This window comes from Carassius auratus, unplaced genomic scaffold (genome assembly GCF_003368295.1).
Source record: "Carassius auratus strain Wakin unplaced genomic scaffold, ASM336829v1 scaf_tig00013634, whole genome shotgun sequence".
NCBI lineage: Eukaryota > Metazoa > Chordata > Actinopteri > Cypriniformes > Cyprinidae > Carassius > Carassius auratus.
In genome coordinates this window covers 5,946-29,301 of record NW_020524424.1, presented here as the reverse complement: position 1 = coordinate 29,301, position 23,356 = coordinate 5,946, and the positions used below count along the sequence as shown (strand labels likewise).

The 23,356-nt window shown below is 36.5% G+C and overlaps 1 pseudogene; it reads right to left on the bottom strand.

Annotated features, from left to right (window-relative positions):
• Positions 1-1,477: 1,477 nt before the first annotated feature.
• On the bottom strand, positions 1,478-23,356 carry LOC113074093 (protein FAM49A-like; annotated as a pseudogene).

Below are 23,356 nucleotides of genomic sequence, written 5' to 3'. Positions count from 1 at the left end.
CTCAAGGCTCGTAATCAGGGAAAGATTGTACAACTCATAATAAATATTTAATAAACACATACCACTGGACACACATTACACACCCTCATGACAGGATTGTTAACACCTCCACCACAGACTGATCTGAGAGTATCCGAACGACTATTATAAACGGATTACTTTAACAGCAGATGGAAGGAAGGTTTTCAGATGGGATCTAAAGACCAGAGTGGGAGCCCACTGAGAAAAGATGGGATTTTCTAATCCCGTTTGCTGTAGAGCTGCATAGAGGAGGGCCTGTTTTCATGGCTCTCAGTTCACCCTCTAGTGGCTCTGAGCTGTTAGAAAAACACATTAGCACTTTAACTGAATTGTCATCCAAAACATGAACATGCATTCAGAGCCTGCATTTATGAGTTTCATAACAAGAATGAATCATGCAGATATCATGTAGGCTGAATCGTGTGTACTGGGATACGTCACGACTTAATAAAGAAAAATCGAATAAAACACTACATTTCTGCTAGGAGAGTCTGGTCTTCTGTAATTAATATTATTTTTGCTATTATAAAAGTGAATATGATTTTTTTATGCTTTCTTAATTATGCTTAAAAGTGAGAGCAGTGAAACACTGCCATCCGGTGTAATTTTATGAATGTGAATTGCACATTTAAATCGGGAACTCCTATTTTAAATCGAGCCCTCATAGACTTTTGGTTCTCTACCATTCAGAAAGCTGCAAGATTGGGAAGATTTTGAAATGTTTCTTAGAAGACAACTCTTTTGCTCACCAAACCTGCATTTGTCTGAAGGAAAATAGTTAAAACAGCAATACTGCAAAATATAACAATTTGAAAGAACTGTTCTCTATTTGAATATATTTGAAATGAGCTGAATTTTCAGCAGCCATTACTTCTGCAATGTCACACGATCCTTCAGGAAACATTCTAACATGCTGATTTGCTGCTCAAATATATAGATAAATTTAGTGCATCAAAAGTTCTAATTTCTTAAAAAAAAAAAAAAAAAGAAAAGAAAAACGAACTCTTTAATGGATATTAAAAGTGTAAAACCTCACACATTTCTAACCTTACCTGAAATATTACTGCAAGACTTTAGTGACAAAAACCTTGGAGAAGATCAATCACAAATATAAATCAAATTTATAATCAAAAGGTCAATTTTATTTTCAGATGAGGATTGAATGTGTTAGAAACAAAGAGGCGCAAAGACACAAAGAACACGTCACATAAATAAATAAAAATAAAATAAAATAAAAGCTGATATCGCCACCATCAGCCAAACCACAGATTTGGGGGAAAAAATTGTTACATTATGGTAATTTCATAAACGGTCTTTTCTCATCATTACAAAATACAAAAGCACAACCATCCCATTCTTTACTCATTCTATATTGACTACACTTTAGCCAATAGGATTTCATTGTAACTCACAACCAATGCATAAGCCCCTTTGGTTACCATGATCATGGTTATTCATGTGAAAGCAAAACTGCTTTTTTTTTTCATGAATTTTCATAAGGCTGCTTGGTTTTTATTAATTTGTGCTTCTGTCAACAGTATAGGCAATTTGTTTAGAATAAAGGTTTGCTTTCTTTCCTTTGCAGTAACTTGGAGGGAATGATTATGTAAATGCACCCAAGTATTAACATCAAGTCCTTAAATAAATGTAAACATATACATCTTCTGAGGTCAGAACATTGACCCGCTTCACTTAAAACCATTACTGTAGCATTGTTCTGATATTTTTTGGAGTGGACTCATCATTCAGGTGTTTTGTGGTGAACCTTTGGAGAAAAAAAAAAAGATTCTATGATTTATAACACTCATCAACTAGCTGTTGCATCTTTTTTTTTAAGAACAGAAAAGAAAGCTTACTTGAGGGCATTAAGGAGACCTTCAACATTATCTGCAGGCTGATCTTTTAAGACTTTAATGCATCCTTTCATCTAGAGAAAGTGTGTATATTACATTATGGAAATAAAAGCTATTTTAAACTTGTTCAAAAAAGTTTTGGTTGATTGAGAAAATATGAGAAATGTAGCCTTACATCGATTTTTGAGGATTTGTTGAAGGCACCGTTTGGATGCACATGATCGTAGAGGATAATAACCCCCACCATCACCCTCATACAAAACAGAAGTGTGTCTTCACTGTTGAATCGACTTGTGTACTCCCTGTAAGCAGAGGTAAAAGATTGAGCATAATGACACAATGATACACTTAAAAAAGATAACTTGACTGTATAAACAATTAGTGTACAAATGTTGCCAGAAAGTCAAAACCATTCTGAAATTTCGGTTAGTTTAGCTCTCATGAGGAAGTCCCATAGGAAACCATTATTATGCAAAGACTCACACCAGTGGTTTCCTTCAGCGGACAGACTGATGTTATCAACAAGTTATTTTTGTACACAAGAATGCCCAAATTGCAATGTCTAGCCATTAAAATATTTGAGCATTTGAAAAATCAAACTACAACATTTCAGAATAGATTTACCATGATTCTTTAAAAGTCATATGTTAAGACATATATGAAGTGATATATTGATTAAAGCAGTGATAGGAAACGGCGCGAGTACTTACGGTGTCTCTAGCATGACCTTGCATACACTTGCCATAGTGCTCAGGCAGTCTGTGGTGTTCTCAAGAGGTAATGTCTTATTCTACAGAGAAGGAATTAAAGGAATAAATCACTCAAAAATGACAATGCATGTAGCCTATTGATTATCATACACTAGCATTCAAAAGTTTGGGACTTCTGATCATTAACGAAAAAAAAAAAAAAAAAGGCAAATTTTTGCCAGTAGTACTTCTGAGGGGAATTAAAGTGCTAAAATTACGACTGTAGAAGCAAGCAGTACCTCGGTCACAAAGTTTGTCGTTGCTGTACTCAGGGTCTTCAGCATAGGGGTGGCTTCAGCATAGAACAGAGACATTCTATTTGCCATTTCATTATTGACCTCATTTTCAATATCAAGCTTGAGAGAGAAACACACACACACACACACATGTATATAAATGTTGAAAAGAACACTGCAGTGTGTACAATATTCTTTTATCTCAGGTTCCTGCACTTACATTCATGTTGTTTAATCGGTTTCGACTGATTGTTCTTCTGTAGTAGCTGAAGTCATTCTGGATAGCTGGAATCCTCATCTAAATAAATGTTTAAAAAAAATTAAAAAACACAGTGATAATCAATACATTCCTCATATTTTTTTTAATTCCCCTAAAATGAAAATTGGTGCGTGACAAAAAGTAATGAAGCAGCTGGCACCTTCAGCTCATCAAAGCGGAGCGTGAAATGCAGGATTTCAGCAAACTGTTTAGCGAGGGCCTGCTCTCTCTCCAGGTGCTGAGTGGGAGTGTATGGAGGACACGTCAGAGACTCCAAAAGACTCTGCAGTGCTTCCTCTACAAGGAAGAGAGGAAGAAAGCAGATCAGATGCAGAGCTTACATTACATTTCTTTCTGATTAAAAAGAAAATATGTGGATATAGGTAATTCTATATGAATAGTGTACCAAGTTTCAATGAAAAAGCATAGAACTTCTTTAGGCGGATGACAAGGGGACACACAGAGTTCCATGCCCTCTCCTGAAGGAGCATGTCATTAGGATTCTGTATTGCCTAAAATGTCAAACAAGTCACATGATTTATTAATCTAGCATGAGAAATATACTCCACAAAATGCCATTATATACACAACTGATTGACCCACAAAGCCAAAGCAGAACTATTAATCAGACGTACATCTCGTATTTCCTGGCCCGCCCCCTTGTAGGCTTGCAGGCCGGACAGGATGCTCTCGGACTCCTGGAGAACAGCATTCACCTGGTTCCACACCTCTCTCTCACAGTCTGTCGGTTGTGCATCTGACACAAATAAACTACATTACACACAGCCAAGCACTAGTTATTACATGCAATGCATTTCACAGCATTAGACATAATATCAAACCAAGTCTCAACTGTAAACCAGAGAACAGAGCTCAGACCTTCACTTCCATTTTTCCAAATTACAGCCTTTTTTCCGACAACACAATTTTTCGTAGTGAAGTAAAGTCCATGAATGAAGTCATTATTCATTTAGTGATTCTCATTCACCACCCAATCAGAAAGTGGCCAAACACGTCAACTTTGATCAACACATCAACAGCTTTTGAGTTTAAAACCACATTTACTTCTTCTGTAATTTTTCTTCAAAAATAAATGCCACTTGATTTGATATTTTGTTATCTAATGTAATGTAATATGATGACATTCATACATTAAATTGATGCTTAAGCACCCAAATATTTTTTTAGAGAAATGTATAAATCAAAACAAATAAAGTAGGTGATATTTTCATATAAAAAAAAAGGAGGTTCTTTCTTTAAAAGGAGGTTCCCCGATATTTCAACATTTCATAGAGATGCTCATTTCAAAAGTAAAGTTGAATGCAATCAAAAAAGAAACAAATACTCAGGAAATGTTGAACATTTTGGGTAAAGCTCTCTTTAAAGTTTCTACAACAAAAACAAAATCCAATATTTAGTGTAATATAACAGGTTTTGTGTATAAGGTCACACGGGATTTTCAAAGTTTACAGAATAAGCATACAGAGGTATACAGAGGATTGAAAGAGCTGAGATTTCAGAATGAGACAAACAGAGTTAGAAAAATATCACAGAACAAGCAGAAGCAGCAAAGAGTAAGGAGATCATTTTCAGAGAAAGTATCATGCTACAGTACATAGACATACATAGCCATATTGGATGTATGGTTAGTCACAAATCCTGATCGGCAAGTCATGCACATTTGCCAACAACAAATCAGATTTTTTAATTTTTTTAAGAAAATATTTTAAATAACTTTGTATTTGCAATCCACTACTTGTGGATCAAACTGATTTGCACAAATCATTTGCATATGCAAAAGCATTGTGAAACTCTGTTTTGCTGTTGCGTTGTGACGGGTAGATTTGCAAGGACAATTCTGACAATGGTACTTGCAAAATGTTAGTAAGCGGAAAAAGTGACAGACACCAGGCCAGGCAAAAGCTCTGCTCACTTTCAAAGTCAAGGAAAAAGTTTGGCCCCTGATCAAGCTCTGTGCAAGTGAGCACTTTTAACAGATTCCCCATGTGGTTTCTGAAACAGAAAAGCAGGAAGAGAAAGAGAGGAAAAGGGTAGAAAGACAAAGAGAAAAGAGAAAGGTGTTGAACGTCAAAGACAATAAAAATCACAGGATGTCACACGGAGCGTTAAAAAGTGATTCTGCAAAGTCTCATGCTCCTACAAAACAGAATTCCCTCAGCTTTTCAGGGTGAACACGGAAATCATTCCAAACTGGATATGAACGGTTTTTGATTTTCCCTTTTACTTTAAATCAGAACTTTTTTTCTAGTTAACTCCCAGGACACACTTAAGTCAAGGCGTCAGCTCTGGACAGCAGAAACTTTCACCACGAGGAAGGCAACGAGGGAAAACTGTCATATAAGAGCTTTGAGACGGTCAGTCCAGCTCCTCCTGCCACTGCTGGGGAATAAACAGCTGCTTACAGAGTCTCGCCAACCCCAGACTCCACCTCTTCTCAAAACTTACTTTCAAAGTCCAGGAAAAAATGTGGATAGTTTCTCTATTTCCCTTGTAAGGACTTTTAGAAGATTACCCATTCCAGCGAAACCTAATCAAGATATAATGATACAAAAAAAAACAATTGCATGAAATAAAACTAAGAAAACCAAAAGCAGCAATAAAACAGTGACTTCATCATGATTAACAAAAATGATGAGAGCTGCAATTAGAAATGTAATGTACTACTTGTTAAACATTGATGTTCTAGAGAATCTAAGCAACCTAAATAAGCACATAACAAGCAGATAAAAAGAAAATGCTGGTAGTTGAACTACTCTGATAAACAGGTAAACACGTAGCCAATAAGAGATACTGGTTTACTTCTTTGTAGGTCAGTTTTACTGGGCCCTTCTCATATGTATTCACAGCCAGAGAATACATTTAAAATAGCTGAAATGTTCTGATACGTTGATACGATACTTCAAATATGCTTATAACAGCTGTTTTAAAACACTTTTAATGATTAGAGTTACTGATATGTTTATTTTTACCAACCGGCTATGCCAAATAATCATTAAAGTTATGACTGCCCACTATCATAGTAATGTATCAGAAACAGATTGAATTGTTGGATTAGAGTGCATTTAAATGCACATTCTTAAACTGATTAAACCTATTATTATTTTTAATATGCCGACAATGCCTTTTCTGGTGTAAATTCATAAACAGCTTAAGCATAAACTGATCAACAGCTAGATTTTTGTCCATTAACCCCCGATTTTGTCTAGCATGTAAACGTGTGTAATATATGAGAAGAAGTCTAATCACAGCAAATGTTTTGGGGAGGAGGAAATATATTGCAAGCTCCCACTCATTCTTGACCCAAGAAATTGAATTAAAAAAAATATATATATGTTCTCATCTCATGCAACTGGGCTACTGATTTGCATGTAAACTGGTAAAACAGGTTGTTAATAAACACATTTTTGGTAGTTAGTGTATATAAATGTGTGCATGTAAATATGCCCACCTCTGTTGGTTAATTGATGCAACCTTGTGTGGCAGATAGGCTAAAGAGGAGTGATTATTTTATTTTGTTAAAAATAATCATGTGCATCCATATATAATTAATAATAAACTGCATATTCTACACAAAAATTTTCACATTTTGATTTCATAGTGACTTTAAAGCTGCAGCCGTAACTTTTGACGCTCTAGTGGTTAATAAACAGAACTGCTTGCGTCTTGCGGAAGAACATCGTAGCCGGAACTACTTCTCTCTGTTTATGTCTATGAAGAATCACAAAGGTACTGGGTTACTCCGCCGCGGTACCCCCGAAGCAATCTAAAATAGTCCGAATATAAACACTTATTATAGGTGCACCCTAGTGATTCAGGACAAGCTAAAAACACGGTTTGGAAAATGGATTCATGGTGTACTCGCTTATTATATACATTTTTCTACATTTTGAACACAAACAAAGTTACGGACCGCAGCTCTGCGATGTATTTTCTGCAAATGGCAATAGGACCACTGGGAGGAGCTTGATTTTTTCAGATTATCTGTCTCATATTCTACTGTCAGGACATAATGACAGGTTTAAAAAATATGTAAAAAAATATATTTTTACAAAAGGTACCTACTGCAGCTTTAAAATGCAAGCAGTGCATGTGACTCTTCACTGCTCCAGCAGAGGGAGCAAGTGCACACTATAATAATAGCATTATCATCATCGGGCATTAGCCTTTAACAGCAGAAGTGGTAAGAATTCAGGCACATTCATGACATTCAGCTAGAATATATTCGCTTAACTGGTGGTTGAGTGTATAGCACATTTAATAAGTCATCTATTAAAAAAAAAAGAAATTCAAATAGAATAAAAACAGCGACCTCAAGGTAACATCCACAAGTCAGTTTTATTCCTCCAGATGCTCTTATGTGCAAGAGGATGTGAAGACAATACCGTTTCTGCTGTATGTGGTAAACCGCCACAAATGAGTGCAGGCGATTCAAACGAGTTTCCTGTCAAACATAAAGTGTTCCAACCCTCGGAACAACTGCACTTGCAAAAGCATGAGAAACTGTCACTCTGGTGGCTGTGAAACAAAGCGGGCACAGAACATTCGACAGCCCATTTCTAAGCTGTGTCTGTGTGAGCTGTGTGTCTGTGTCTCTATTCATTATACAGAGTGAATCATCACAGCACGACAAGCACAAATCCAGCACACTGCCCACATACTACATATAAAAAACCTATTACAAATGCATCTCAAAACACGTGCGCACACAGGCCTTGACCTGTATTGGTAATGGGGTGACTTTATGGTTAAAAATGCTGGAGAAAACTTGGCAGTGTGTTGAAAACCTTGCTTCTTGACAAACCCTTCACAAGTGCTCTTACATGCTTTAGAGAGCTAGTATTAAAAAAAAAGGTGTAGTGTGATAAGGGGCACGAGTGGATGTTTTAAACCTGAGTAACCAAGAGAGTTAGTGAGGGAGTGTCACACAAAACAACTTCCTGTTTAAAGAAACCAGAGTAGGACCAAACAGACTCATTTTAATAATGATATTAGTACTAGCTGCATGTTTTATGGTGGAGCCCATTGATATCCATTGTATGGACATCATTTTTCAAAAAGTTATATTCGGCAAAACAAAGGAATGTATAGAAGTCTGGAATAAATATTGAGCAAATTTTTATTTTTGGTTGAACTATCCCTTTAAGTTCAGCCCTGAACTGGACGAACTGTACATACATTACCATTAAGACCCCCATGGCTACTGGAATTGGATAAAATCAAAAGCTTCTGTGCTCCGCAATTAAACCATGTACGCTGCAATTAGAGGCCATGCGAGCCAAACAATAATCCACTTTATCCCTGGCTGAAAAGAGCTCTGTTAGCCTCTGCCTGCTGAGCAGCTCATAAACAGAGCAGTAAATGAACTTTTGCATCTCGGCTGGGCTAAAACCGAGATTGTTCTTGCTCAGGTCTTGCACACAGCCGCAATATTTACAACTTCACACAAATTACTGGTTTATTCACTTCCTAATGAGGTCCCCACAGTGACCGTGTTTGTGTTTATCGAATCCTCATGTTACGGGAGGCACCGGCCTACACTACAACACTTCCTGCTTTGTGGAGGCTGAACACCACAGCTCTCATTCAGAGTTTACAGCAGCTGTGTTTATTGTAATAGCGTCTGGCTGTTTCTAAGCTCATTTGCTTACACAAGAAGGAAATGCTACATACTGTGGCGAGAAGAGCAGAGTAATTGAACCTATGCTGACACTGCAAACAAGCCTAATTGAAAAGAGTGACGTATCTTTAAATCGACAGGTTACCTTTTCTGGAGGAGAACGTATGCTTCCTTTTAGATCATCCACTTGTCCTTGATTCTGAAAAATAGAAAACAGAGCAGCAAATCAGTCAAGAAAAATCAAACCAATCAATTGGCATAAAATGCAAACAGTAATTAAAAATGCTAACGGTTTGTTTCACTGCAAATGAGCTGCGCCAAAGATTATTCTCATTATAAAGGTGTTTATACTGGTATTGCTGCACCACTTCTTTTGCAACGTTATGTAGCACATCAGAAATAAATACTACAGTTATGCTCTCAAAACTACTCTATAAACATACTCTAAATACATACAGGGCATAACACATGCATATATTATCTCCATATTGTGATTGGTTAATGTTTTTTTTTTATAATTCTGATAACATTAAACACTGAAATATATATATAAAATTTCATACGGTTTAATATGTGAACAGAATAACAAAACAAAAATGTTTGCATTGCATGTATGCATTAAATAAATATATATTTTTTTTATATTATTATTTTTGTTTTCTTAATGTGCATTTTACAAGTATAATTATAAAAGTAGATCATAAAATAAGAATTTTTTTTTTTAAATGTTTACCTTTTATACATAATATTATATTTATATATATTATATCTTGCTTACATTATTTATCCCAGTCATTTTTTAATACAAATACATATGACGACAACAACTGGCTATACTTAACTACCTTTTAAGTAACCAATTTTGTGAATAATTGGTTAAAAAAAAAAAAAAAACCTAATAACAATGTAACGAGTAAGACTGTATCAGTTTTTGTTGTGGAAACATGTCAGTCACTTCAACAAAAACTGCAATGTGAGCTATTTAGGTTTTGAATAATATTTTGTTTGTCTTTGTTACTATTTTACCCCATATATATACACACAGTAATTACTAATGATTATACACATATAAACAATGACATAGTAATCATTCTATTTACTGCATTTCATCATGGATGCCTCACTATCAGATTTAAAATGCACTTCACAGCTGTTTCATGTTAACTGGGGTATTAAATATCTAGAGACATTCCAGCTAAATGCAACTAATGGCAACCCAAAAACACTCTAGAGGGCAGAAAGCAGCAGAGACACTTTCTCTAAAGAAGCTCACGTGCACATGACAGCAACACATAGCTATGGTTTCTACAGCACTTTCCTACATAGTATAGCCTTCGTCGGTTAATTAAAATGAGTCTTTTAACACATCATAGAACAGTGCTTACGTCTTCAACCATACGGAAAAGGAAAAACATTCAAACAACAAACATTAGGCATACATGCAAAGAATGATCATGACGAAAGCAAAAAACTTGTCACACAAGTTGTGAAACACCCTTAAACTGACAAATTAACAATCCATTTGTCAAGGAAAAAGGAAGCTGTCTTCATGATAAAAGTCTTCCACAAAGCAGCTCTCTATTGAGCTGCGCTGACAAAAGATGAGCTGATATCAACATGTGTTGACCTTTTTTTTTTTTTTTCCTAGAGAGCTTTACCCCTTTTTCAGCACACAGTGATACTCACGCTCACCCTTTCTCCAGACGCTGTTTCCTTCTAGATTTCCTTCTGAAGATTAAGATCAGCGATCCCAATTAATACATCGGCCTCTTCTGCCCTCACGCAGCGCAACAGTGTTAATAAAGACAGACCTTCTCACAGAGAGAGAGAGAGAGAAAAAAAAACTGCCTCCCTCTGGCTCGAATCCCATCTGTCAGTGTGCATAGTGCTCAAACCCCCCTTCCCCCCCTCAAACCTGAGGAAAGGGCATGAACAGACCCCACAGGGACTCTGCCATGGAGTCACAAGCCCTTATATGGGCATACGGCTGCTCGACGCATGAGCCGGATGAGTGGTCTTCCCTTCCCTCTTCCGTCTCGGCACCTTTCCCTCACTAAAGAAGTCATCACTGTATGGCGGTCTTCTCCACGCTGTGCAAAACCAGTGGAATTTCTGAATGAAAAACAGCATGCTAGATCAATTCTTCAGCGCTTTCGAATCAGCTGAAGTATCTTGCTAGGATCTTCTTTAGCGTGTGATGACCTGGGCCAAAATAGCATGAGGATATTTTATCTGCGGTATTTCCCTCTCAGCAGGTCCAGGTATTGGAATCAGGAAAAGAGAATTCCCAGAGAATAAACATGTTTTTCAGAAATCGCAGTGGAATTTTCCAGTGACCCCAATAACACAAGCTGCTCTATGCTGAATAGCAGTTATCATTCGAGATTAAACTGAAAGGATGAAGCAGGCAGAGTGTCAGATTATCTGTGTTTAAATGGAATATTTCCGCTCCGTTATTGAAATATAAGAATCTCTGCAACATGCAAAAATCCAAAGATTGTGGTAACTGAAGTAAGAAACCGAGATAATCATTTTTCAAAAAGCTGGGCTGTATAATACCTCCATGCATGCATGCATCTGCCAGGATGACAACAATCTGCATGACGACTCGAGGGTTATTGCACAGTGAAGCACATTTGAGTAACAGCTTTCCTCTGAGGCAACGGCAGAATGGATGATGAACACTATGTCCTGACCTAGAATCAAGGAGGGAGCGAAGTCTGCAGAGAAGTCACGTCATTTTTGGCTGAACCTAGCATGAAAGGTTTTAAGATGATCAAAACTAGATCACATTTTTGGATAGGTACATCATAAAATTACATCACATGCTTGGCATCAGTTTTTAAAAGGCAAAAGTTTCCTCATGTACACAGGCAAAGGAGTTTAAAGACCAGGCTTTACGAAATCAAAGCTACAGTTTTGGTTTTTCATTTACGTCTATTATCTTTAAGGATTTCTATGTAGTACAATAATCTCATTCAGCAGATATAGGCTGTGCAGATATCTAAAATCTTCAGGAAAGTAGGTCAAAATTAGTGATGACTCACTCAACACCAGACAATAATATCAAGCATCAAACTATGTTTACCCCAGTGTTACGGTTTCAAAGCTTCAAAATATGAACAAATGCTTATAAATGATGCTAAGTAACACTGGTTCATCTTTTCAAATGCAGTACAGACACTAGAGATGTATAAGGAAAGCACACAGTTTCAAAATACCTTTAAAAAATATGACAGTTCAGTTTTAATCATATTTTGTCTTAAACAAACTCCAAATGACTCAATATGAAGTAGTCTGAGGAGGAGCTGAGCCCATTTAGTAAAAGCATTAGACTCTGACCAGCTGCTAACCTCCAGGACAAAACTGTCTGACTGCGAGAGGCAGATGGGCTCTTCAAACGACCCAGGCCAAATGACCGACAGCATGAAATATTCAAGCGAACAACTCCCGGTTCCCATTCTCACTTGGGTGGCACACATAGCAGTCAAACTACAAGTATACAAGTGTGATTAGTTTAATGGTGTCACAGCAATCATACCAGTGCAAGAACATAACAGGAGGACTATTGACAAATTGTGGCTGCTTCCACTTCAGTTTAGCAGCACAGTCAGAAGCAATTGTGGTGAAACAGATGGTGATCCTTCCCAAAAACAATGTCAACATCATGAAATTGTAGCACCTCCAGGCAGTGACATGCCTTTTAGATGATGACATCACCATCGGCCTTAAAAGATCTGCTTGTAATCATGAGGCAAGTTTAATTTACTTCTATATATTTGGGGATATGGTTCACTTGATTTTAGATAAATGGAAAAATGCAAAGCTGCTCAGAATTATCATCATGCACGACTATATTAAAAGCAGGAAAATGTGTCTTTTGGGTATCAATTTCAGATATCTATTCTGCACATCATTAGAGCCATGGCAAAGTGTGTTTTAACCCAGACATAAAGGCAACACATCAGCCATTCAAGAAGCTCTTAAAAGCCACTCCCCACAGTTCATCCAGAGGTTAAGATGCATGAAGAGTCAACGAAGTGGAAAACTTCAACACCACCATGGAAGACAAATGGAGATGGGAAAATACAATGTCTTCAGTTAGGGGGCTGCATGATTAATCAAATGTGATTGTCATGCACATCTTTTCAGTAAAGCCAGTTCTGTAATCAGTAAATACAAACTTTTAGATGGAGTAGAATTTACTACACAGAGACATAAAAATATATATAATAATTTGCAGACAATATAATCATACAACTATGAAATCGAAGAAATCATTCAAGATAATGACAGCTGTTTGTGTAGCTTCTGTGTAGCAAATGCTGCTCCATCTGAAAATATGTGAAAATACCACATTTCATATGTTTTTACTCCAAACTCACTTCATAACATCCACCGAGTGTTTGAAATAAATCCTTCTGTGAGATGATGTAGCTTCTTGCACAGAATAAGGCATGCAATATTTCATAGTATTCTAAGCAGTGATAAAGGCTAGTTAACTAGCATTGCATTATAGATAAATTAACGTTTAAAATTTTTTAGTTAAAACAGACACCTTTATACAAAATGATTTGTGCTGTGATATTTTTGTCATGCTCACCCCTAATTAACATTATAATGCTAATCTTTTCAACAAACCAAAATGCTGATGCAAGGTTTAGTGGTTTGGTGTTACATGTATACACACCAACATTCGTTAGATAGACCAGAAATCACATTTTACATTTGTACCATTTTTTGTGGAAATTAAAACAAGTTGCTCTTCTTTGTTTTATTTTATTAGTAGAAACAGATACCAAACAGCAACACGATGCTGATTTATGATAGAGTTGGTGCATTAAGACATAAAACTGATCCTGAGTCGAAATAATGTGTTACTTACTGTAAGCAATGTGTCAGTTTCACACACACACACACACACACACACACACACACACACACACACACACCTGTGTAGTGAGAAAAAGAGTGAGAAAGAGTTTGCTCTGTGATAATATCCACAGAGAGAAGAAGAAATGTGACCTCACTGTACAATGTGTGGGAGTTCATGAGCTTTGATGCTGAATGCAGTCTTTGACAAACACCGAAGCAGTGCAGAAAACACAGTGACAGAACACCACACAGAAAGTCTAGCCCAACCAATAACAGCCTAGTAAAAACAGCCATTTCCTGCCTGTCTCCACAACAAGTCCATTTGCTGTAAGTAACTCATTACTAGTGGTTTCAATCCATTCTGCTGTTGCTGAGATAGCATTGATAATGGAGAAAAAAAAAATCACAGTGCTTACAATAGGGCATCTAAACATAGCCAAAGAAAAATATCAGATACTGTAACAGTTACACAGTGAATCAGCAAAATACTCCCCATCTCAATGTATTACTTGCTTGCACAATTTCTGGATTAAAACGCATTATGCTTACAAGTAAATAATTCTTTAAATTAAAAGTAGGGCTGTACACTTAACATTGAAAAATAACTCCTTGTTAAAAGTTATTAAAACTTTACTCAAGGAATATTTCAAAATTTTTCTTCCATATTTTAACAAATGTACAACATTTGTGTGACAAAAAAATAAAAGGAATCATTACATTTTCATTTGATTAGATTTTAAAGGGTGCATTAAAATTTTTAATATTTTATGCCTTCATTTGGTTACCAATTCCGCCATTTTGATAATAAATTAGTTGTAAACTTACAGTGCCCCAATGTAATGTAGAAATTCTAAAAGAATTACTAAATTGTTCAAGTTTTGACTTGCTTTTTGATTATTACAATTTAAATAAACCATTAACCCCCCAAAAAATAAAATGTAAAAGAATTTTGGGGTAAAAAATGAATAGATTTTATAGGGCTTTATGTTACTCACTCTCATGGATGCTGTGTCTTCAACTTTGCCAGCCATGTCTATTTTAGATAATTACACTACACCCTCATATTTTTTTGTCAGGACACCTACACGTCCTCGTCTCCTAAATTAAACAGTATATAATTACACATAATGTAACTTAAACTGTATCACATTTTTAAATGCTCCTTTTCAACAAATCCTCTCCATAACTGTTGTAGAATTTGTGTTTGTAGACACAACTTGATTCTAAAGCTAACTACACCGGGTGGTCTAAAGCACAATAAAATATTTAGTACCAGCCTAGTGCAGAAAGGTCAGCGAGCAGCACTCAAACCTGCTTCTTTAATGAACACACAGCATCAGATGTGATATTCGGCATCAACAGACTAAAGGGCCGGTCATAATAAAAGGCTTTGATTTCTTCAACCAAGAGACTTGTAAAGAGCATAAAAGGTTAAAAGGCACAAGGGCTGCTCCACCCTATACAACATAACAGAGACACCACAGGGCGAGACCTCATGGCTTCATCCATTTTAAAGACCTCTCTGTTTTGATTGTGGAGGACAGCAAACCTAAAATTGGGTTAAAAGAACTTTGCCTCCCTCGGGCTGCAGGAAATGTGACTGAGGCTTGAAGGAGGCTGGTTGATTTTTGCCCCTACATTTGTGGGCGGGCAATGTGGCAAGAGGCAGGACGACATAAACACTGCCACAATAGCCTCCTTGCTTCCTCTGCCGTAACACTGTGCTCAATAGGGTCATGAGGGGTGGAGCAACACTTCCAAAACAACGCATCCCATTCAAACACCACAGATGAACCTCTGGTCCTACTCCTAACAGTATGAATGTTTATAGTGTCTGAAGAAATTTAGATCATTCAGATAATGACTTCTCTTCACTTAAGTAGGAAAAACTTCATCTAGCCAACGTTCTTGGCATTTTGGATTTTTCGGCAAAGGAAAGAAAGTGTGAAAAACACAAAAAAGCCTCAGTGAGTAAACCGATGGGGGTTTGGTATTCAGAGACCGTCTCCGTAGCTCCGTAGTCATAAAGTGTGTAGGCCTCAGAGGCGTACAATTCTTCTTACAGCCGGCTTATGGTCTGAATAGCACTTCTGTTCAATGATCTCAGCATCTCAAAGGATCTAAAATACAAAGATCCATGTCGCAGAGTACATGGGGAGAGAGGGTCTTCACTGCCCTTCGAGCGTAAATTACAAATTGTAGTCTTACAAACAGGAATGCATGATTAAAAAACACAGTACAATTATCAAATTGCAGAGGATATGATTTAATTAAAGAAATATAAGAATATCGTGTTTCAGATTTAAGTGTGGCACTATGTTCTTTTACACTCAAGCAGCTCATGATGCTGTGTTTTTGGTCTTAGAGCTTCTTAGTTCACAGTAAAATGCCACACAAAATCAACACTGTTTGGATTTTGATAATTTGGGTATAATTAATGAAAAGCACTCAAACACCAGCTGTTGTCAACCAAAATAAAATGGTTTAACATTTCAAAATGAACATTAAGACTTATTTATTTATAAAATTTTTCTTAAACATTTGATTTTTTTTTTAACTTTACAGTAAAATATAACAATAGTAATACTTTTACTTAGTAATAAGAACAAACATTTTTAAAATCGGTTGTTATTTTATAGTTATATTGTTGTAATCAAAAACTTCACAAAACAAAGCCCTAACCCATTTAAATCAACATTTTAATAAGGAAAAAAGCAGTTTGATTTTAATCCCAAATCGTGCAGCCCATATTGCAAAGAAAGGCTGTAGGTTTGTGACACACTCACAAAGCTTTTGAGCACATTATGGGCTCATATGTGATTGTCATGATTCTATGGTATGTACAATAAGAAAACACTAAATTATTCACTCTAGTTCACTAGCATTTGTTGCAAAAAATAAAAAGGGTTAAACCTGCTATTAGTTTTGTATCTATTTTGGATTCATGTGACTATCAGAAAAAAAAAATATCTGGGTCATTGAGTCTTCTTGAACAAATTCATTGTTTCTTGGCGTCACAGAAAAAAAGCATTTGGTATTTGGCTAAACTTCCTGTCCAGATAAATGGATAGCAACAAACTAACTGAATCAAGGACCAGCTTACATACATTTCAACAAGTGATTAGGGCTGCACGGTAAATCGAAATTAAATTGAAATCGATTAGACAGAAGAAAATGATTGGGGTGATTTTGTAAGTCAGTAAATCAGAATAGAAAATAAACTAATAGCAAGCATAGATAAATATAATAGACCAAAGATACAAATGAAAAGAACAGTGCTTTACATTTTTATCGGTCAATATATCGGGGTATTGGGGGGGGGGGGGGGGGGGTCACAATGGCATTGTCTACTGGCCCAACCCTAAGGTGGCATGCCTTATTCTGTGTAAGAAGCCACATCATCTCACAGAAGGATTGATTCAAACACTCGGTTGACATTATGAAGAGAGTCTGGAGTAAAAAGTGCTATTAAATGTGATATTGTCATGTGCTTTCAGTATTTAAAACACTGAGCCATAGTTCACTGAGAACCTACGCAAAAAGCTGTCATTATTATGAACATTTCTTTCAATTTCATAATCGTACGATTATAACACCTGTGATTTTTTTTTTTTTTTTTTTGCGTAGCTTGTCAGAGAATTGCTGCTCTGTGTAGTAAATGCTGCTCCATCTGAAAGCAGGTGATGGAGAACACAGAACTGACTTTACAAGATGAGCATGACAATCGCATTCGATTAATCATGCAGCCCTACAAGCGAGTCCAAATTAAAGACAGAAAAAGCTAGGGAGAGAAAGAATTTCACTCACAGTACTTTCACAGACTGTTACCATAGACAAAAACACCATAAATCTAAATTCCAGAAGCTTCTCAATTGAATGAAAAAGTAGCATCACTGAGAAAAGCCAGACAACTCAGACGGCCAAGGTTACAGTCAAGTTCAAATGCCAGCTAAGGAGTCAGGTCTGGCAACACTCCAACTCACAGTATGCAGCTCGACAATGAGTTATCACTACGTGATCGCCTGCCGCTAGCAAAACCACACTTGTGTTCTCAGGCACAACAGTACAGCTACAAGCTTTTAAAAAACATCCTACTCAGTATATTAAATAAAAATATTACTACTGGTTTCTGCAATCATTGCATTTCAAATAAGCTACTTCCCCTGTGATTAACCTCAGCACAGACAACTCTCAGACACAGGGAGGAAATAAAAGTGTAAAACTAGCAGAACGCTTGTCGAAAGTGAACAACAGAAAACATCACACCGGTGTTGCACAATATAGTACATTTAAAGACGTCAAAGTTCAGACCAAGGCTACCAATTTACTTCTACTTCTTGTCAATATCAATGCCTCATGCATACCGAATAATAAACATTAGGGGTGTTACAATTAGTGGTTACACGAGATATCGGCCGATATTTGGCATTTTTTTTAATATTGGCATTGGCTGATAAGTTTTTCTGTTTGGCCGATGCATTCAACGCAGACTTTTATTTTGATGGCGCAGAGAACATCCATGCCTGCACACATAGTGTAAAAATTCTCCCTGTTCACTGTCGTCGATAACAGTTCTGTCTAATGTGGACAGAAATCGGTCTAATAATTAGATAGAACTGTTAAACAAAAGAATTACATTTTTTAAACAAAAAATTATTATAACGACTGCTTTTATATTATTAGTAATAGAAAAGCAAACATTATAATACTTTCTCGTTTTCCGTTAGCATTTAGCAAATTAAATTTAAATTAAATTTATGCATTTAGCAGGCGCTTTTATCCAAAGCGACTTACAGTGCATTCTGGCTATCAATTTTTACCAATCATGTGTTCCCGGGGAATCGAATCCCCAACCTTGCGCTTGATGCTCTACCAACTGAGCTACATAAACAAATCTTTGAATGACTAATGAACATTTAATTTAAAATATCATGCAAACTTAGTCAAATCCAGCTGTGAGATCTTGTGAAGTGTGCATTTGTAACCCGCATGATTGCGTGCTCTCTGCATGACGGTCGATCTGTGTGAATTAAATGTGGATAGGAGGAGAGTTCAGCTTCATTGGAGAGCCGCGATCAACTTACTTTAAAGGGCACCTATCATGGAATTTTGAAATTTACCTTTCATGTAGTGTGTAACATAGATCTAAGTGAACAAAAACATCCTGCAAAGTTTGAAATATGACAGTTCACCGCATATAAAGTTATTGTCTTTCAAAAGGAAGAGTCGAATCTGAGTAATTTTTATGAATCGTTAGAAGACCGAAGCTTTTTCTCTGACTAAATGACGTCAACTTGTCAAGTTATTTGAATACAATACGCCCATTTATTGTGCTCCAAGATGCCAGTGAAAACTAGAAAACATCATGGCGACGAGACGCTGTGTTCTGAAGTGCGATTCAAAAGCAAACTTTTTTCATCTGCCCAAGGATGAGCATTTGAAGACTAAGTGGCTACAATTCATATATACAACTGTACCACAGAAGTATAGTCCGAGCCTTGTGCTTTGTTCACGCCATTTTGAAGACAATTGCTTAACCAACTTAAATGCCATCAAACTTGGATTCGCGAGCCGGCTGATATTGAAGGAAGGTTCAGTTCCAAGTGTATTTGCATCTTCTTCCTCCTCCGTATCACAACCTGTAAGTATAATTGTTTGGTTTGTTGTGTAAGCACCATTTAGCTTCTATGTCTTCAATGACAATTGTATTGAGATATGTGAATTGTTTGTCGTTGTTTTCGGAGTTTTCTTTAAGAATAGAGTCATACCTCGTAGTAACGTTACTGCATTTTTTTGGGGGGTAAAAACTTTATGTTTATGAATCGAGTTAATGCAAACAAAGACTGATTGTGCTTTTGCAATATGAACTCTGGGCTACACTCGCTAACGTCACGTAAAGGCGAGGTTTTGAAAAGTGAATCACTAAACTAATCATTTGAGAATCGCTGTCAAAACAGGTAAAAAAATAAATGCATATTATAAGAAAACTAAAGTCTTTTTTGTCATTGCATACATGCAAAACTTTTGTTGGGGACTTCTAAAACAATATTTGGAACATTTTAAATGCCATAATAGGTGCTCTTTAAACTTATGATTTCAAATTATGCTGCGCTTCATGCTTTTGCCCAATATCATATAGATGTCATTTTCACTATGTGCTATATATAAAATAAGTGTTACCTTGGCTTTATTTGAAAAAAAAAAAATATGATTCCCAAAACTCAAAGTACACAAACTTCCCAGATTACAGAGCGTCCTGTTGGTTACAGTGTTTACTTTTTAATATTTTATAAAAAATATTTATTAATTTGAGGGGAAAATACTTTGTCATTTAAAGTATAAGTACGTTTATTTTACACATTTATTTTTTAATCAATTTTCAAATTATAAAAATTTTCTTAAATATTAATTAAAATAATTATATAAAAATAATCTTGCTTTCAAGATATCATCTGTCAAAAAACCAACATCAGTCAACCACTATTAACGATACACAGATTCGTAATGAAGCGTTTGGTAAGAGGCTTTCGGTTTGGTACGTATTAGAATCCGAAAGGTTCGTTGGACTAATCCGATTACATTTGGAAAATAAAAGAGCTTACAGTTTGTGAAATATAATGTTCTCATTGTCACGGTGCTCAACAAGGCAGCCCAAAAGATGTAACAGGCAACGTGATGTTTTGCCTCTCCCATTCCCCCCCAAAAAAACCACACTACTCCAGTAGGATTGTGTCAGTGAGGCAGTTCATCAGAGCTTTCTCTATTTTCCTAGCTTTTGTTAGCTTTTAAATAGCTTAATGCCTGTGTTGCATTTTACTTTCATTTTATTTTACTTTGAATTTGATGCAATTCAGCGTCAACAGGCTGAATTGACAAAACAGTACCATCACTGTATCGTATTGAACCGAACCGTGACACCCCTAATAACCATGAAAATACATTTTCTTTTTTCTTTTTTTTTTTATTAGATAAATCTCTCAGCTGCAATTTGCTGATGAACACACATAAATATGTGAGGGGTTATTAAAGCTCAGTTAGTAAGCATATTATGAGTCTTAGACGTCATCTGTTTCAAGCCAACAAATCCACACTTGAACAAACAGATACACTTGTACAAAAACAATAAGTCAGATTATATAAAAGTATATATCAGGTGGTCTCATGCAAAAATGCAACAAGACTATATCTCTTATAACTCAACCACACAGTCATTCAGCGAACTTTTAAATACAAACTAAATAAATCCAGTGGAGAACTGGAAATAACATTAATTCAAATAAATGATCACTATATAAAATATAGATTTTTTAAATGATTATATTTAAATGTTATTTAATTATTAGTGATTTTAAAGATTTAAGTGAAGTTTTTCAGTGAGCAGTAAATGTAATCTAACTGTAAAAATAGACAAAATGAGCTATTAGGAAATTATCAACCAATACATTAAATTACAAAATCTCTTCCTATAACCAATACGATGCAGTGCATCCTGAATTTTTTCATGTTGTAATCATAAGAGTATACTGCTGAATAATGTAATCAGCTTTGAAAGCTTGACAAATCATGAGTAGACAAATCCAATTAAATGTAGAAAACCTTGGACAGCAAAAACAACTAAAAGTGCATCCTGTTTTGCTGCTACACATGCACTATATTGAACAGACAAATGAACTCTGTGGATTAACAAGCGATTTTACACATGCCGTGGTGCCAGCTGGATGAAGCAGCGGAGGTCTTTTGGACGACACACAATGTATTTACACACTGCCAAAATGCTGCACATTCACTACAACCATTTGCGCTCCCTTTCGCGATCTTTCGCATGCTCTGCCACCATACTTGGCATGACATTAGATGCCTATCAAAGCCTTAAAAAGCAAATGACTCAGACCAATCAATTAGCTACTCAGCACGGATGAGCTTGAGAACGAATGCAGCACATGTGCAATGAAATGCAGATTAAATTAGGCCTTAAATATTGTTCTGTTCAGATGCAGAGCACACTGATCAATCCAAGGACAAAAAGGCTTAGGCCAAAAGTTTATAATCAGAGAAAAACTTAAAGGAATTTCATGCAGTCTTGCAAGCGTAATATTCCTGTAAAAGGAAGTACTTGCCCACAAAAACTATGCCATTAGCAATCTCCAGGTGCCTCTGTGCTTTTCTAACCACAATGAAAATGGTCAGGATAGAAGACTCGGCAAACTACCCTGAAATAAGATCCTTGTCATTTCAAAAGATATCATGCAAATAATACCCAGAGGCTCAACCAGCATGCAGAGCACTGCAGCTGTCGCCATCCGTCTGGCAGCAGGCAGCATTTCACAACTGATCTGGGAAAACAATCATAAATCTAGAAACCCTCCGGCTGTCCAGAGAAGCACAAAAACTGAAGCACTGAGGAAACTGGAAGAGAAGTATCTCGACAATTTAGAGAAACGCTTTAAACCATTGGGGTGTCCTCCTAACCGGCACTCCATCCGTCCCTGTACAGCATCTAATGAGTGGGATTTAAGTTTCCCAGTCTCCTGAGCATCAGTAAAGGCACAGCTTTTGTGGCCTGAGGTTGACAATAACAACCTGGAGTTTCTCTTTGCCAGTTTAGCACTTTGAAAGTACATTTATCCTGAGAAATGCAATTGTATAGACCTAACCTTACATCTAGTGGATGACTGGAATGCTAGCATTTTAGACATTTAAATGTAGAAAATGGAAACTATGCAAAAACATCCGTTCAAAACAGTCACCTTAAGTGAAATAATCATCCATTTAGCAGACTCACATAGTTCAAAGTGACCCAAAGCAACGTTAATTACTTTCTTGTAGAATGATATTATTAGTTACTGATCATTTAAATCAACTGCACTTGGATTAAACTGTGTTAGAAGTCTATATCCTTGACAAGAACACACATGAATTAGAGATAATAATTTCCACTTGAAAGCCTTTGAGATGTAAAATCAGATGCAAACGTGCTTGTGAATAAACAGAGCAGATAAACCGTTGGCAGTTAACTTTAAAGCCCGCTGCTCTCACGAGACTGCCAACGACCCACCAGCGGGTGGGCTTCACTGTAAAATACCAGCAAGCTCATAAACCAAGCAGATTGAAAAGTACACAAACTTAGTATAGATACACAATAAACCTATGACGTTTATAACGTTCTTTAAATCATTTTCATACTATCCGTTTTGGCAGAAACAGACACCCAATAAATCACTGAGGACTAACGTTAATGTATTTTTCTTCGATAATTTTTTTCCCTACGGTTTAAATTATACATATTCTTGTTTTAGTAAAATCGAAACAAAACAAAGTTTTACTGAAACAAGGCTTAAGACTCACTTTCTCTACAGTGAACTGAAGTGAAGTCACACTTCCTGCGGCTCTGGGAACATCGAGACGTTTGACAGAGAGCCTGAACGCGAGCGAAACGCACTCTTTTGGCTTGTGCTCTTATTTTGAACAGAGACTACAAGCTCGTGAACGAATTAAAGCTTTCCCCAGTATTTTAGATAATCTAGACGCCGTTTATATAGTCAGGTTATGCTTACCAATGATTTCGGCAAATAGCTTTTTCCAGGGATTTCACTTCTGTCAACCCTACCGACTCTACCCCCGGAGAGCTCCACCTTCACTTTCCTACTTCAGCTGAAGTCAGTCAACGGAGTGTACTGGATATTACAGCCACAGAGAGCCGCGTGACAACAGCAACAGGCGCTCCG